The sequence below is a fragment of the Amphiprion ocellaris genome, chromosome 3 (assembly GCF_022539595.1).
Source record: "Amphiprion ocellaris isolate individual 3 ecotype Okinawa chromosome 3, ASM2253959v1, whole genome shotgun sequence".
Taxonomy (NCBI): Eukaryota; Metazoa; Chordata; class Actinopteri; family Pomacentridae; genus Amphiprion; species Amphiprion ocellaris.
The window spans coordinates 10,279,659-10,295,237 of NC_072768.1; the positions used below are offsets into that span (position 1 = coordinate 10,279,659).

The 15,579-nt window shown below is 37.4% G+C and overlaps 1 long non-coding RNA gene across 2 annotated transcripts in view; it reads left to right on the forward strand.

The window, feature by feature from the left end:
* Positions 1-15,579, forward strand: part of LOC111564875 (uncharacterized) — an 84,559-nt gene that overhangs the window by 67,580 nt on the left and 1,400 nt on the right. For both annotated transcript variants that reach the window (XR_008601228.1, XR_008601227.1), the window contains one exon: positions 15,199-15,357. This is a non-coding gene — a long non-coding RNA (uncharacterized LOC111564875). The remainder of the gene's footprint in view (positions 1-15,198; positions 15,358-15,579) is intronic.

The window sequence follows — 15,579 nt, forward strand, 5'->3', positions numbered from 1 at the left end:
TGAAAGATATTTTTATCCATTTTTGATAGGAGGCTTTTTGACTCGGTGCTACACTTGACTAGCGAGAAACAGAGTGATTTGCAGTAGTGGGAGACAGTTTGAACCGCTGATTGAATGGAAAGGTTATGTGCAGTCGGCTCTAAGCATTGTTTCTCTTTCCCTCAGATGTGCAGAGGCTGTAATGAAGAGCTCTTGAACTCACAGTCAGTGAAGCTGTGACAGGAGTTCAGGAGGATGCCTCTTTGCTGTTGCTGGACACACCACACACACACACACACACACACACACCTGTACACACACTCAGACGCACACATGCGCTAAGAGACGGCAACAAACAGCTGATACAGAAATCAAAATGAGCCTGTCACTCGTATGTTGTTTCTCAAGTCACTAGCTTTTCATTTAAAGTGTACAATATCCAATCTTTCTGTTGATATTGGAAACATATCGCAAATCTACCCTGCGTTTTTGTATTATTATTTTCTGTTTTCATCTTAATATTTTTTTTCTTTGTAGATGGAAAACTCAAGTTTGTGAACTCAAAAAAAATTCTGCCATACTTCAAGCCTTCAGATTTTTTTTTATTTTTATTATCAGCTCTGTGATACTGCAGCACATCTTTGGGCAGGTACATTTATTTGGAGTTTTTGCCTTCGGGCCCTGAATTGAAATGGAAGACCAAATGGCAAGTGCACCATTCCTAGCTCTCTGCAGCCTCCGAACACAAACTGGTCAAGCAGAAATGAGACCTGCATCAATTTTAATTTGTATTTATCCTGCTGATGACCCGCTCCTTTCAGTCTGCCATCGGAGGCACAAATTACACCCATCATAACTCTGATTCTAACAGCCCACGGTGTGCTATCAGAAAATTAACATGGTTATATACCACCGGCGGGTTCAAGGTGTCACAACACAATTATACAATCATGCAACCTGACGAGCTCTGACTGGTCGCTGGTGTATGACAACTAAGCTGGAGGGCTACACTGTCTGTCACATCCAGGCGGGTAAGATAAGTTCACTAAAGAGTAGACTGTGCCTCAGTGTCTGCTTTTCTCTATCTAAATCAGCTAAATATCACAGGGCTGCTGCAGTCTGAGGGTGATTTTCGGGGGGAGAGTAGAAAGACTCCCATCTGACCTTATCTTTGACTTGTCAGGTTTTTTTATTTAGCGCAGCAAATTGAGCCTGCGGAATTTGTAAAAACATAAATCAGGGTGATTTGGCTGCCTTGTGTATCATTAGTACAATTAAGTAATCAATGAGGGAAATTTAATGCAAAACCTTGTAGCGTTGCAGTGCTACGCAACAGCTCACTCTGACTTTCAATCAACCCTAATCCTTGTATCTCATAAAACTTAGGCTAAAAAAAAAGTAAAAAATGGAGGGAAACACCCCTGCCTGGATCCCCAGTGTGCTCTCAGTGTCAAGCCATTAGGCTGTGTGAAATGAGGTGCCACTCATGAGTTATAATGCTGCACATCTATAGATGCAATGGTAAAATATAGCCCTTCAGTGCTCAGCTCTCTGTTGGACTTGGGGAAATAATTCTGCTCTGATAGTGGTCTACTCAACAATATCCCAATTCAAAGTCACAAAGATATGAAGAGGGATGTTGGATAAATTCAAAATAATCCACTTCAGCATAGCTGTGAGATTAATGGAAAAATCCACGTGTGTTTGTGCGTGTGGCTGATGAATAAAATATACCCCAAACCAGTGCGGCAACAAAAACTTTTACCCACAGTGGGATGATGTTATTAGTAAGATTACCAACCCTGGCGATGAAAAGAAATGACACAGGCAGGAATAAGAAAAAAATGACAACAATGTTTGCTCTCCCAGAAGAAAGAGAGAAAAAAATGCCCAAACTCCTCCTTAAGAGCCAGCAGAAGTGTTGGATATAAGCTTTCAGAAGATTTATTTGTGTTGTAAAGTACATTGTTCATTGTATCCAATTTGAAAGCACGTCAATAGTAAGACACACATTTCTACAACCAGTTACAGAACTCAATGAAAGTTACTCTGACTATCCCTATATTTAGAGGTGCATAACAAAAGCTGGCGAGCAGCAGTCTGCTCCTCTGGAATATTTACCCAGAGGTACTGTAGATGTAACAATGATAAGGAAATAAAGCTAATAAGTGTCACTTTGATGTGACAACAAATTATACATGGTTCTATCAGATCTCATTTCCATTCCACAACACAGAGACAGAGAATACCCTGAAGCATGGCTGTTAATGGGAGCCTCTATCAGCCATCGTGGAAAGCCTGCCTCATTACTCACTCCAGCACAACTGTGCCCAGGGTGGTCGATTTCCCCAACGGACACTGGTTCACAGACCAGAGAGGCACTGTGAGGCATATGACTTGTTTTTCAATGCGCAGGGCACAGATGCTGGCATGCTGCAAGTGTGTGAAATCGTTTTATTAGGAAATTAATTTAAGCTAAACATAAAAAAACAAAAATATAAAAAAAAACATTGCCAAATGTGTAGTTTAACCATTTTTTAATGCCTTATTTTGTGCCGCATAACTTAGAATTATTGGTCTGATAAATTTATAATTGATTCTCTTCAAGGCTACAGAAATTTGCCCTGTGTCGCCATAACCAGCTACCACTCATCTTCCTTTTCATTATATGTCTGATTCTATACCACCTGATTGTTATTCAGAGAGAATTTTCCATTTGAGAGGGTTGCCAAATACTCACATAACCTTCCATCCTTTCCAACCTATGCAATGAATATTTTACAACCTTAATGTATATTGGCCGTCTGAGTCTTCCTTTTGTCCATATAATCTTAAGGACTCTTTCCCTACGACGGGAACGCTGGTACTCGGGTTATTTCTCTTCAAATTGTGCAGTCACCACTGCTCCCTGGTTTTACTCTCTCTACCCCCGTTTCTTTCTTCCCTGACAAAGTCAATAGGGGGCATCCCTCATCTGTCAAAAACAAACATCAGAATATGTCTCCCTATTTTTCCCCTTTTCTCATTCCCTCTGTGTGGAGCTTCTCTCTCTCTCGCTACCTTGTTAGATTTGCCGAAGATTCTCCGCTTTGTCAAGTCCTTGCAGATTATAATGTTATTAGCGGAGCTGCTTGGCAACCATGATGAAAGTATGCCAGTAAAGAGCAGTCAAAACATATAAGGGAGAAAGTCGTGGAGAAGTAGCTGACCCTCTGGTGACTCTCTCACCCAGAGGGGAGGCAGCAGCACTCGCTGTGTGTGTTTCAGTGCAATCTGTGGAGCAGATGGCTGGAGTCCTGGGCAGAGAGCAGCAGGTCTCAGTCTGCATGTCACCAGGATGACGGGAGCTGGCTCCCTCTGAGCTTTAGTTAATACCTTCCTGTATCACAGACTTGTTAAGGGTTTGGGCCAAACTCAACTGACTTTTTGCAAAAGAACAATAGTCTCTCTCTCTCTCTGTGTGTGTTTCTCTCTGTTTTGCTGTCTCTCCCTATGTTGCCTGTTCTGGGTGGTAGTAAATGTTTACTGGTAAGTACTGCCCTTAACCTCTCTCTCTCTCTCTGTGTATATATATATATATATATATATATATATATATATATATATATATATATATATATACACAGAGAGAAAGAGAGAGAAATATGGCCACTGTAGAGAAAATACAGTGAGGAATATTGAATTCCCTTATTTATTTTTTTCAAAGCTAATTTAATAATAAAATACCTGAAACACGAAGAGCAACAAAGAAATTTCACCACATGGATGCAAAAATTGCATAAAAATCAAATACTGTCACAACATTCCTATATCAGTGACTTAATATGTCATGATAGGAGATGTGATTTATTAGTATGACACTGATTAAAGATTTAAAGCAATATAATTTGTCATCACAACATGCTCATATTCTCAGGCTGCAACAGTAATCATGGGTAGTATTGTTTTGATTTTACACAGATTTTTGATTGAGAAATTTCTGTAAAATTCAAAGTGTCGAGGTAAATAAACATTTGCTTAACTTTTGTTCATCACACTCTCCTTCTGCCACTTAGGATTTAATCTCGGTTACTGGCAGGTAGAGCAGGCGAGGCCATGCCTGGTGAGGTGCAAGTGCTGCTGCCTCTCCTCCTCTCTCCTCTCTCTCTCTCTCTCTCTCTTCATATTATATAAAGAGTGGCAGCAGGCAGAGTGACAGACTGCCCCAAGAGATGACACCTGTCACTGAGGGGAGTGCTGCTAATCTACAAGCCTCATTTTGTTTGAACTCTTTGTCACCTTGCCGTCAAATCCTCATCTTCTCAGTCACTGCCAGCTTCCCTCCCCTCTGCTTCTCTGCTCGCTCTGCTTTGCCCAATCTCTCTACAATGTATACAGTACCGCCAGCATCACACACAGCACACGCTCCACCACACAGACCAGTGTTCTCTGGTAAAACATGTTCCTCATTTCATTCACTGAGCTATTGTGCACCGCCTGTATTCCTGTGTGTCATTTTGGGTTATTTATAAATAAATACACAGCGAGTACTTTTTGCCAAAGTCAAAAAAAAGTAAAATCTTGGCAGTTTGGTGTCTTACTCAGAGGTGTGTAAAATTGCTTATCTGCCCCCAGCGTATGAGAAGATGAGGCGTCCTTGTTCAAATGTTTTTATTTCCCGAACAAAGACCCATTCATTGATATTGAGATTTGTCTAAGTTAAAGTGATCTGAATAGAAATGCAGTCTGGAGTGGCTCAGTCTCTATGGAGCAGCACACTCCACCCCCTGGCCAAATATCTATATTGTCCACTTCTACAGACTGCGCTTTGTAATTATAATATAATTCATTATGTCTATGCTGCATGTGTCACAAAGGAGGAGTCCTCCCCAAAATCCTCCTGCGCTGTTCAAGCTGACCGAACACATTCTTGTTCCCATTTTAAAGCCTGCAGCTTGGAAATACCCCCTCACACCCCCATAAACAATAGCTTTTCCTTTTTTTGCTTAATTGAGATATCACGCACAAATCTGACAGCTCACACCAGCCCCTAACTCAGAGTGAGAGAATCCTATAAAGTGACAGGAAATGGCAAGGAAAAGGAGCTAAATAATATAAAGAGATGTATAAATGACAAATAATGTACTAATACTAATGCTATTACTAATGATAAGAGGGATAAAAAAAAAGATAATAACATGCAATAATGTTTATTGTCATCATTCCTCTCGGAATGTAGAAAATCTCACTATTCTTTCTCAAAATTATCCAATCAATAATGTAGAAATTGTAGCAAACATTTATGTTAATGTTTAGTTTCCTCCCTTTTTTAAGATAAATTATGACAGCAGGAGGAAAAAAAAACACACGATATAATCCAAGTTGCAGCGGAGGCATCAGCCAACTTCTTTAAATGCTTCTATTAAGTGGAATTATCTTTTCCAGACACATTTTGTATGAATGCATCTAAAAATCCCCATTTCATTTGGATTGCATGAGGTTTAATTTAATCCCTTTGCTTATTAAAAAATAAGATGCAGCATCTTTAACAATAGAAGGGCTAGTCTGCATCCAACACAATGGTTAAGGTTAAATTGAAGGTTGTGTATACCCTTTGCTGTATTAGAAGCATTCATATTCAAATAAAAGCACACATCACTGGTTCATACTGCATAGCAATGTGAAATTGTGCATTTGCTCGCACAAAGCAAAAATGTAACTAAATGTTACAGTTTCTGATATTTAAAACATTTATTGCCTATGTTCTATTTTGCAGATGCCCAACAATTTTAAGTTTAATTTGTTCCTACCTGAGTGCTTCATGCATTTCTAACGAGTTTATCATCTGCTGTTGTACAACTAATATAACTAAAATATTGTTTTCATTATTTGACTGCTTTCTAAAAACAGAACCAAACCACAGCACAGAAAATGGCTACAGCCTGGACAGTGGAAAACAGGAATCCTTGATCTAGTAAAATAAAAATTGCAATTTAAGTCTTGTTAGCAGTTGAAATGACTTGACGATAATTGTAAGGACATGGCTTTGAGTTGAACATGGGATCCACTGAGTTCAACTCAAAATTCTTTTTCATTATCCAGCAGAATTAGACTCAACAACATTTCTTGAACTGCTGTGGAATCTTTCGAGAGCAATGGATGTCTTAACATTTGGATAAAACTTGTTTTTTACATAAATAATATTCCAGTTGGGTTCAGTTCAGTTTAGTTTATTAAATAGGCACCAATTCACAACATATGTCATCTCAAGGCACTTCAAATGGTGAAAACTTTACATAATTTATATAGAAAAGCCCAACAGAACCGAAGTTCCACGTACAGTTTACTTGCTAGCTCACAAAACTCTGCAGTTTAAGCTCTTGAATTCTGTTCATCCAACATTTGTTTTATTAATTTCAGCACATATTTTCATAAAAATTTAGGAATCAGTCAGTATTAATCATAATTAACAGCTTAATCCATGACAGTGATAACATGAATGGGTTTTTGATTTAAACCATGTTTGCTCATCAGTGTGCAAAATGAGGATCAAACATTTTTTTCATGCACAAAAAAAAAAGATACCCGAGAGTCTTCCAAGCATTTCTGACATTGTTTTAAAAGATCATTTCTGACATCTGGGTGTCACAAACAATATATGCCAATGGAAATAGTTTTTTTTTCGCATTAGGCCCGACATTTATGGTTGTCACAGACTCTGTTGGACACTATACATTCAACTGGTGCAGTTTCACAGATCAGGAAGATAGTTTGTCAAGTAATGAGTTAGTTTCAGGAAAACTGAAGCATCAGAAAATGGATTAAATGTCAAAAATGTCAGTGCTGGTATAAGTTGTGATGTTTACACTGGTTTTATAGTTCAGGTCAACTTCAGTGCTGTGTTCACCTATGATGAGACATCGTAAAGTTGGTTTATTGACATCACATAAAGTCTAATAGACCCATCATGAAAAAAAGATCAAACAGATTAACACAAAGTGTAAATATCTTCATTGACCTAAAGCATTTCATTTGCAATATACTTTATTGTTTATTCCAAAATCAATTTATTTTACACGAGATGGTGATACAAAGTTTTTTTTTAAGTACTTTTGCAAAAACATACAGCAGAATTGTACCTAAAGAAACTGTATTTGAATAAATTAGACGTCATTATGGAAATTATATTGATGTTAAGACAGCTGGAATGTAACTTATCTTAGCTCGAATAGCAAGCAACTGTCTCTCTACAAACCGGCGTCACTATGTAATCTGAGTTGTAGCCAATCAAAATTTCCTTTTTTTTAGCCATTCTATTGGTTGAGTGTGTAAAGTATTCATATTTAAAGCATATTAGATACATTGTACTCAAAAATAACTGCCCAATTACAGTTAATTACAGTGTAATAATTAGGTTACAACATCACACAAATAAAAATTTCTTTTAAAAAATGTTTTAATGTCAGATATCACAAAGTCAAGTAGCCAATCTTTTGTGTGGTACTTAAGTGGATCATGCTTACATAACAACTAAATGACAATATATCTTCCCATTATAGTTGATTAACTTAAGATCCAATATGTTCTAATTACTGAGACAACAACTACATTTATTAAACAACTAATCACACATTAGCAGCTCACAAATGCCTTTGTCTTTATATTCAAATTGCTAAACAAACTTGTGTCCACCTGCCACAGCTCACTCCCTAAATACTGCTGTCATTTTGTTGTTGAGAATTGATTGCACACACACAAACAGAATTCTTACCAGTCCAAATAACCTCCATTTTAGCCTGGAGAGACTCTACCTTGTGATGCATTGTCTTTCCCATCCCCCTGTCTTTGTGTCTGGGGGGAAGTCACGTGGTGGTTGAGAAACAAATAATTTCATGGGCTATATTCAGAGCATGTTTAAGAAGAGAACAGCAGCTTGTCTTGGGAGTCAAGAACTAGGTACAATGTCTTCTGCGATGGGATGGCCAACACAAATGGGCTGGCGCACCTATCCAATTAACACCCCGCCTGCCAATCCCTGTCAGGTCACACGCTGACTCCCATGGCATGCTCTACCTGTCTCTGCTGCTCTCAACACATGCCCGGCTCCAATATAGAATTAACGCCACTTTTCACCTGGTCACGCTGACATGCCATAGATTAGACTGGTGCAGCATGGAGATATGCTAGGCACTCCAAATGAGGGCACCTGGGGTTAAGATTTCAAATGCAGTGGGGCTATTGTTTTGCCACTTCTTTAATATTAATTAAACTCTGAGGTGAAAATGTTCTTTACCAAAGTACCGCTTAATTCCTCCACAAGTGAACACCTGATAAGAGATTTTATTTAATGATCACCTGGATGTTACAACTTATCACACCAGTTAAGACCTTAATAAAACCAATAAGCTACTGGGGCTAAGTGGATCTTTTGTATTGTGCAATTTGTGAAACATATGCATTTTTATACAACGTTAATAAAGGCAAAGATGATTTCATTTTTAATTATTTAGCTTGCATCTGCCCTAATCCCTACATGAAGCATAATGCAATTAAATGCATGATTAGTATCCCTGCCAAAGAAATGTATTGTTCTGTAATATTCTTTGCAGCATGTCTGATATTGTCTACACATATTTTTAGAAGTCAAGACTTGTGTTTCCACGAATAGTCAGTAAAATTGTGTAAAATTCAGGGCAGAGAGTTGAAGATAGTTGAAGAAGTTTGTGATGTCTTTTCAAAATGTTAATCTTTGTATTGCCTCACGTTGTAGCGTAGCTTCATGTTCAAGAAAATAACATTGCAAACTGGTCTACTTCCTGGTTGTGTCCAGTCTAATAGTTTTTAAGCTTCTTTTATGTTGGATTAAACCATATTTAAGGAGCATCGGCTCCGCTGCAGGTTCTATTTGTTGGTCTCTTAAAGTAGCTATTTTTACATTTAGTAACATTGCTCTCTACAGACGATGACTTTTGCTTTGTCTGCTCTATGTTACTGTAATTTTGTCTGTCTTCAGTTTTTAAAAATGTTTTTTTTGTTCAAGCTGAGTTCTTGGTCAGAAATTCTATAATATAGTAGGATGACCTGAATGACCTCATAGTGAACAAATAAACAAATGCAACTTATTCTCTTGTCTATACTTTTATTTAATTCTGTTATAAGAGAAATTTTCCCCATAGCAACATGATTCCAAAACAAGCTGACAGTAAAATTGTTGTGACTAATAGTTTTGATCTCCACTACCACCAGAGAAAAATGTCTGGGTCTATGACTGTAACATGTTTGACCCTTTTCACTATTTCATGACTGTCTTTGATCAGTGCGTGTTTTCTCCCCACTGCTAATGGAATGGAGTTGATGAGAGCCGTAGGACTCCATCAACGTAAAATTGAAGACTGTAAAACTACAGCAAGAAACTACAAGAAGCTTCGTCTGACTAATACACCCAAAGATGGTAGTTCTTTATGCGTTTAATGATGGAGGAAGTGACTACATTATATATGGTGATTTGATTCAGTGGAGAATCAATATTGCCTAATGCAAGTTTAAATATGTTTAATATTTGGTCACTGTATTGTATTATCTCTATAAGATGCCAGCCAATTTCAAAACCCCTCTGCAGTACTTCTTTACTTTTGCTGTTAAAATTAAATGGAGCCTTTTTCATAACTTCAGAATCTGCAATTGAATAAAAATGCAAAAATTTCAGCATTTTCAAATGCAGAAATACAGCTTAATGCAGATGTTTGGGCACCCTTTGGGCAAACTACATATTTTGTTTAAAGGTTTTAAGTAGAGATAACTAATCACAACTCCTGTCATTAAAAACAAGCCTGTCTTTCTATTTAATTGATTCTTTTACTTTGTGAAATAAAAAATAAGTTGTTGTTGAATCGACATTTGAAGAAAACTATTTTTAATGTCTTTTCGCTGCAGGGGATTGCTTGTTTTTGCTTTCAAAATCAACAAAATATGTAATTTGCCCAGGGGTCCCCAAACTTTTGTACAGAACTGTATGAACCAGACGCCCAGATGATTTTGGTGTCATGGGTTGCCAAATGCTCCGTTTTTGAGGTATGCTGTCGCCTTTGGGGGATGACTGAACTTTTGTCTGGTTTGTCTTTTTATTAATTCTCTGCCAATATTTACCCTCTTGTGAGCGAGTGTGTGTGTTGCTCTCAAAAGTGTTTTAATGGATTCATAAGTACAGCAAAAATAATGTCCACCAATCGCAAGTCACTGTGTCACAAGACTGTTTCGTCCAGAGATCTCTAGTTTACTGTATTGTGGATAACACCTGAGCTGTTTGTTGAACACTTCACAGATTCACAAGTTAAATTCCAATCATCAAATAAGTCATATTAAATCAAAATTAAGGAAGTAGTTTTGTTTTGCACATTTCAATCTTTAGAACAGATACATTAGAAATACATTGAATTCATCTAACAGATGTGCTGAAATAGCAAACAGCTCAAATGTAGTAATGTAAATGAAAACAGGTAGTCTTTAGCCATGCTAGCAACATAGGGATGATGGCTTTGTCCTTCTGTTGGCGGGTTGCTTGGTCCACTACTTTCAAGTGTTTCACCAGTTGTTGGTTGGATTGCCATGAAATTTGGTATACACATTCATGCCCTCCTCAGGATAAACTCAAATCACTTTGGTGATCCCCGAACCAACCCTGTCACCACAGAATTAAATTTTTCTACAACTGAATTCTAATTTATGTTTTTTGAAAGAAACCCAATATGAAACAATATGTTTCTTACTAAAAGGTAAGACTGTGATGGAGCAGGTAAGGCTTTAAGTCAGAAATGTCCACAAAGTTTGCAGATCGAGCAGTGATGGGTGGATGGAGGCATAAGTTAGCACAAAACTCCTACTCATGAGATTGGGGTTGGCCTCCCATTTGGGACCAATGTGCTTAGATTTAAGTTTTGTTTTTGCTTGCTGTTGGTTAGGCTTAGGCACCAAATCTTTGTAGTTAGGATTAGGAAAATATCACACCTTGTTTGACACTTTTACAACAAGAAGTACATCTTAGAAGGTTGGTTAACTTTAGACATCAAATGTGCCTGATTAGGTCTAGGAAAATATCACATTTGGGTTAGAATAAAACCTTTCAACTAGATGTATGTTGGACTAAACCTTATTTAACGAGCATTAGCTACACTGCCGATTCTATTTGTTGCTCTCTTAAAGTAGCTACTCTTACATTTAGCAATATTGCTCTCTATACAAGACCATTTTCTTGGTCACTGTTGTAAAGAGTTCTGCCCCATCTGATACATGATTGTTGAGCTGAATAGGAGCCACAGTAAAGCAATAAAATTAATTGCAAAGCTAAGTTGATTTTGAAAGCATTTGTGATGCGTCAGAAACAATATGTCTGGCAGAAAATGCGCTTACCCCTAAATGTAACTGATAATGCAGTCTAGTTGTACAGAAACATAATTTTGTGGAGGCAGCATTATTATGACTTTTAATCTAATGCAGTTACAAAGTTTATAAATATATTACTTTATCAGATCCTGCTAAATGTCTGCATGTTGGCCTTCTCATTGTGGACATATTAGCATGCTGATGTTAACATTTAGTTCAAAGCACAGCGGCACCCAAGTACAGCCTCAGCATGGTTTGATGTTAAAGAGCAAATTACCTCAAGCAGAGCATCTTATTATTGTTTACTTCAATGGACTAACATCTCACCAAGCTGCATTAATGTAGAATACACTGCAGGGTGTGTCAGCGCACCATGATATCACTTTTCGATGTGGTTAGAAGTGCAACAGATTTGAAAGTTTCAGCCACAGAGAGCGCAGTGAAATTCAGCCTGGTATTAAGTCATTTAGAAAAATCACGACTCAAATCTCAACCAGCTCACAGCCAAAATAATCCTGACCTTAAAGGATGAGTTTGGTGATTTTCTTACTGTCAACAAATCCCACGAAAAGACTGAAATCAACAATGAATTGATCCTACTAACAAGTACTGGCTGTGTGTCCAAATCCTGATTTAGCTTATTTGTTTGTGCCATTGAGCTCCACTGTTGTCCAAAAAACTAGTACAGAGACATTTCTGAGCTGCTACACTGATTCTACATCACCAAAAATATAGGCACTTTAGTTTATTTAGAAACTGACTCCACAGACTTATAACAGTGATCTCTTTCACAGCAGTGGTGTTTTTCTAGCTTGTTGTGCTGTGAATGGCAAGTTGTTGACTTTGGGCTAAAGTTCTTTGAGAAATTTACAACAGACAGATACAGTCTGACAATTCTAACATACAAGAAGATTTGCAGCTGCTGCAGTATTGAATCCAGTATGTCCCACTATCTGCAGCATCTACATTTGATTGGTAATGCTGAGCGCTTACAACTGTCCTCCAACAATGATGTTTCTATACAGTTAAACTGAATGCTCATTTCATTTTTGAATGAAGCATAATTTTGGTGATGTAGCGTGAGATAGCAGAAAAGGCACTGAGAGTCCACGTAAGGAGGCAGGAGGAAAGGATGGAGGCAAAAGCCAGATACTGCGCCCAAAATAGTGGGCCCCATGTGAGAGCTTTACTCTCTGAGTTATATTTAATTTTCATTTGCTGCTTGGTTAATTTATTTTTGGGAAAATATCACACATTGGAAGACACTTTCAGAACTGTAACTTCATGTTAGAAGCCTGCTGAAGTTTAGGCACCACACCTGCATAGTTAGGTTTAGGAAAATATCACAATTGCTTTTAGCTACATGTTTGAAGTCCCGCCCCATCTAATGCATGATTCATGAAAGGAGTGACTGTACAGCATTTGAAATAATGTCACACAATATGTTGTATTTGAAATGTATTTGTGGTATGTCACAAACAAACAAAAAAAACCTAATGGAACTGAAAATGTAGTTTAGTTGCATTGACAGCGTCTGTACTTCAGCTTAGACTGCTCATTGTCTCACTATCAATAAGCTTTAGTGGTAACATTAGTGACATTAGTAGGATTATTGTCAGCTCCTTCTTAGCTTGTTTTGTTGTGTGTTTTTTGTTCCAAATAGCCAAGCACAGGTGAAGAATTTCCACTTGGGGTGGGATTTGGAGGGAAATCACCTCACGTGTTTCACCTCTGTCAATTGAAGGAGTCACATGACTGACTGTGCTCTCCCCAGGTCAGCGGTGACAATACAAAAACAACAGAAGGGTGGGATTAGATTTCTCCTCTGTCATTTTGTTGCCCTTGCTCAGGAAAAACGTCATATATAAACTTGTAGTTAGTGTAGTTATGATTTTACGCAACTTTTGGTGAAATTTCTGTGACTAAAAATAGTAAAGTAAGTGGCAGGTGCCTTTTCAAGTCTCTACAAGGGGTATGTGATTAGACTCCGATTAAATGGTCATTATGCAGTTAAACAAGCATCAGTGATTCTGGCATTGTACAACATTATATAAAGTATAAAATTAGAGAGTGTTTCATCACTGCTTTCCGTCTGAAACTGTTTTTATGTTGTTTTAATGAGTTGCTGTCTTTTGTTCAGACACACGCCTGCAGAGGAGAAACAACTGTTTCCAAGTGTTCATAGTGATTAGTGTTGAGTCAGTGTAGGATAATGACTACAGATTTAAGACAATAAAGACAAAGGATACAAGTTCTCAGCAAATTGTAGTTTTATACAGTGACATTGTTTTCACTTATTATGAGTGCTGAAAAGTTACTGGAATAATAATTCATAATCTTTTGGCTTTTGAAATTGGCTTTACCCTCAGAATGTCTTTTTTTTTTTACCTCCAGTTAGTACATGTTTGTGCAAAGCCGTGGTAGTGAATCAATAAAATGTAGCTTCTCTAAGAAACTGACATTAATGGCTATATTATTATATTTTAACTTTTAGGACGTGCCAAGGATGCTCTCTGAGGCTCATGAAAGTCCTTGATGAAAAGCTATGACTGTATGGAGTCACAGGAGTGCCACAATAAAATATAAATAAATAAATAAATGTGGAAAAATAAAGAGAAATAAATAAATGTGGAAATATAAAGAGAAATAAATAAATATATGTGGAAATATAAAGAGAAATAAATAAATAAATGTGGAAATATAAAGAGAAATAAATAAATGTGGAAATATAAAGAGAAATAAATAAATAAATGTGGAAATATAAAGAGAAATAAATAAGTAAATACACAAACAAACAAACAAATAAATAAATATATAAAAAGGAAAATTTTGTCTTTGCTTTTCCCTTTTCGCTTTTTTTTCCTTTTATTTTTCCATTTTATCATTGTCTTTTCCGTTTTGCATTTGCTTTTTCATTTTGTCATTCCTGTCCACCAAGTGGAAGCAGACAAAAGCCTTTGCTTTTAATTGGTGGACTGAGCTGTCAATCAAATGGCTCTGGGCGGGGCTTTCTGTCCAGGGTGGGTAGTCATACCCATAGATATGAATCAGATAGATAGGACACGCCCCTTTGAGCTGCGTGCCAGCGGCGAGGCTAAGCTAGTGGGGGCAAAGTTTCAGTGCATTCCGTTGATATAGACGGCGTGGAAACGGAAACAACAAGTATACTGGCTCACTGTGCTGCATACAGTTACACACTGCGTCGTAAGATTGAGACAAGTAAACTTGGAATGACTTTTCATAGGTAAGAATAGTTTTTGGCTCTTTTTTCATTATTAAATCTTGTTGAGAGCTTCCAGTCTATGAGAGCTAACTAGTTATCCGCTAGCAAAACGCTAAGGCGAGCTAGCAGCTTGACAACCAAATACCAGACGATTAATAGTAGCTGTAGTATAGTTGTACAAGCAGTAGTAGTAATACTAACAGTACAAGCAGTAGTAGTAGTATAAACAGCTGTTAGAGTCATAGAAGTAGTGTCAGCATTTGTAATAGTATTACAAGTTGTAGTAGCAGTGCCAGTATCAGCAGCAGTAGTTTGTGTACTAGTAGTAGTCACATTACTATTACTACCACCAATACTACCAATAGTAGTTATAAAGCCTAACTCATGTATATCCAGATTACATCTATGTTCTTCCTCCAAACTGATTGTATAATTGGGATTACAGGCAGTTCTTTAGGACTGCTCTCAAATAATTGAAATGTTACTAAACAAGGTTATACTTATCAAATTAAATAGCTCTGGTCTCCAGTATATTGGCTAATTTGGTTCTTTGTACTTAATTTATTAGCATGATTTCTTTTTAAATATATTGTGTACAGACTTATTTACTTCTCTGTCTACTTTTTTACTCCATGTAGGTTTCCCAGAGACTATGGGTTGAGGAGGAATTGGAAGTTTGTCGGCTTAGACCTGGTGTCATTCCATCAGTGTTTAACTTCCCGGCTCATCTTGGAAGAGTACGTGCCAGAAAGACCACGAGCAAGCAGCCTTGAGATCTTAGGCAGCGTCTCCCTCAGGTGGGTGTCAGTGGTGTTCACAGTCAGGTCTGTGGTAATCCTGTCAAAAAACAAAACAGAAAAAAATCTAGATTATAAATCAACATGTAACCAAAGTACTCTGCGTATAACGCCATAGTATAGGATGTAGTTCAGGAAATGTCAAAGTATAGTATACTTTTCAAGAATAACATAGTATGGCCTGTAGTTCATAGTATAGCATGTCAGCAAAAAACCCCCATA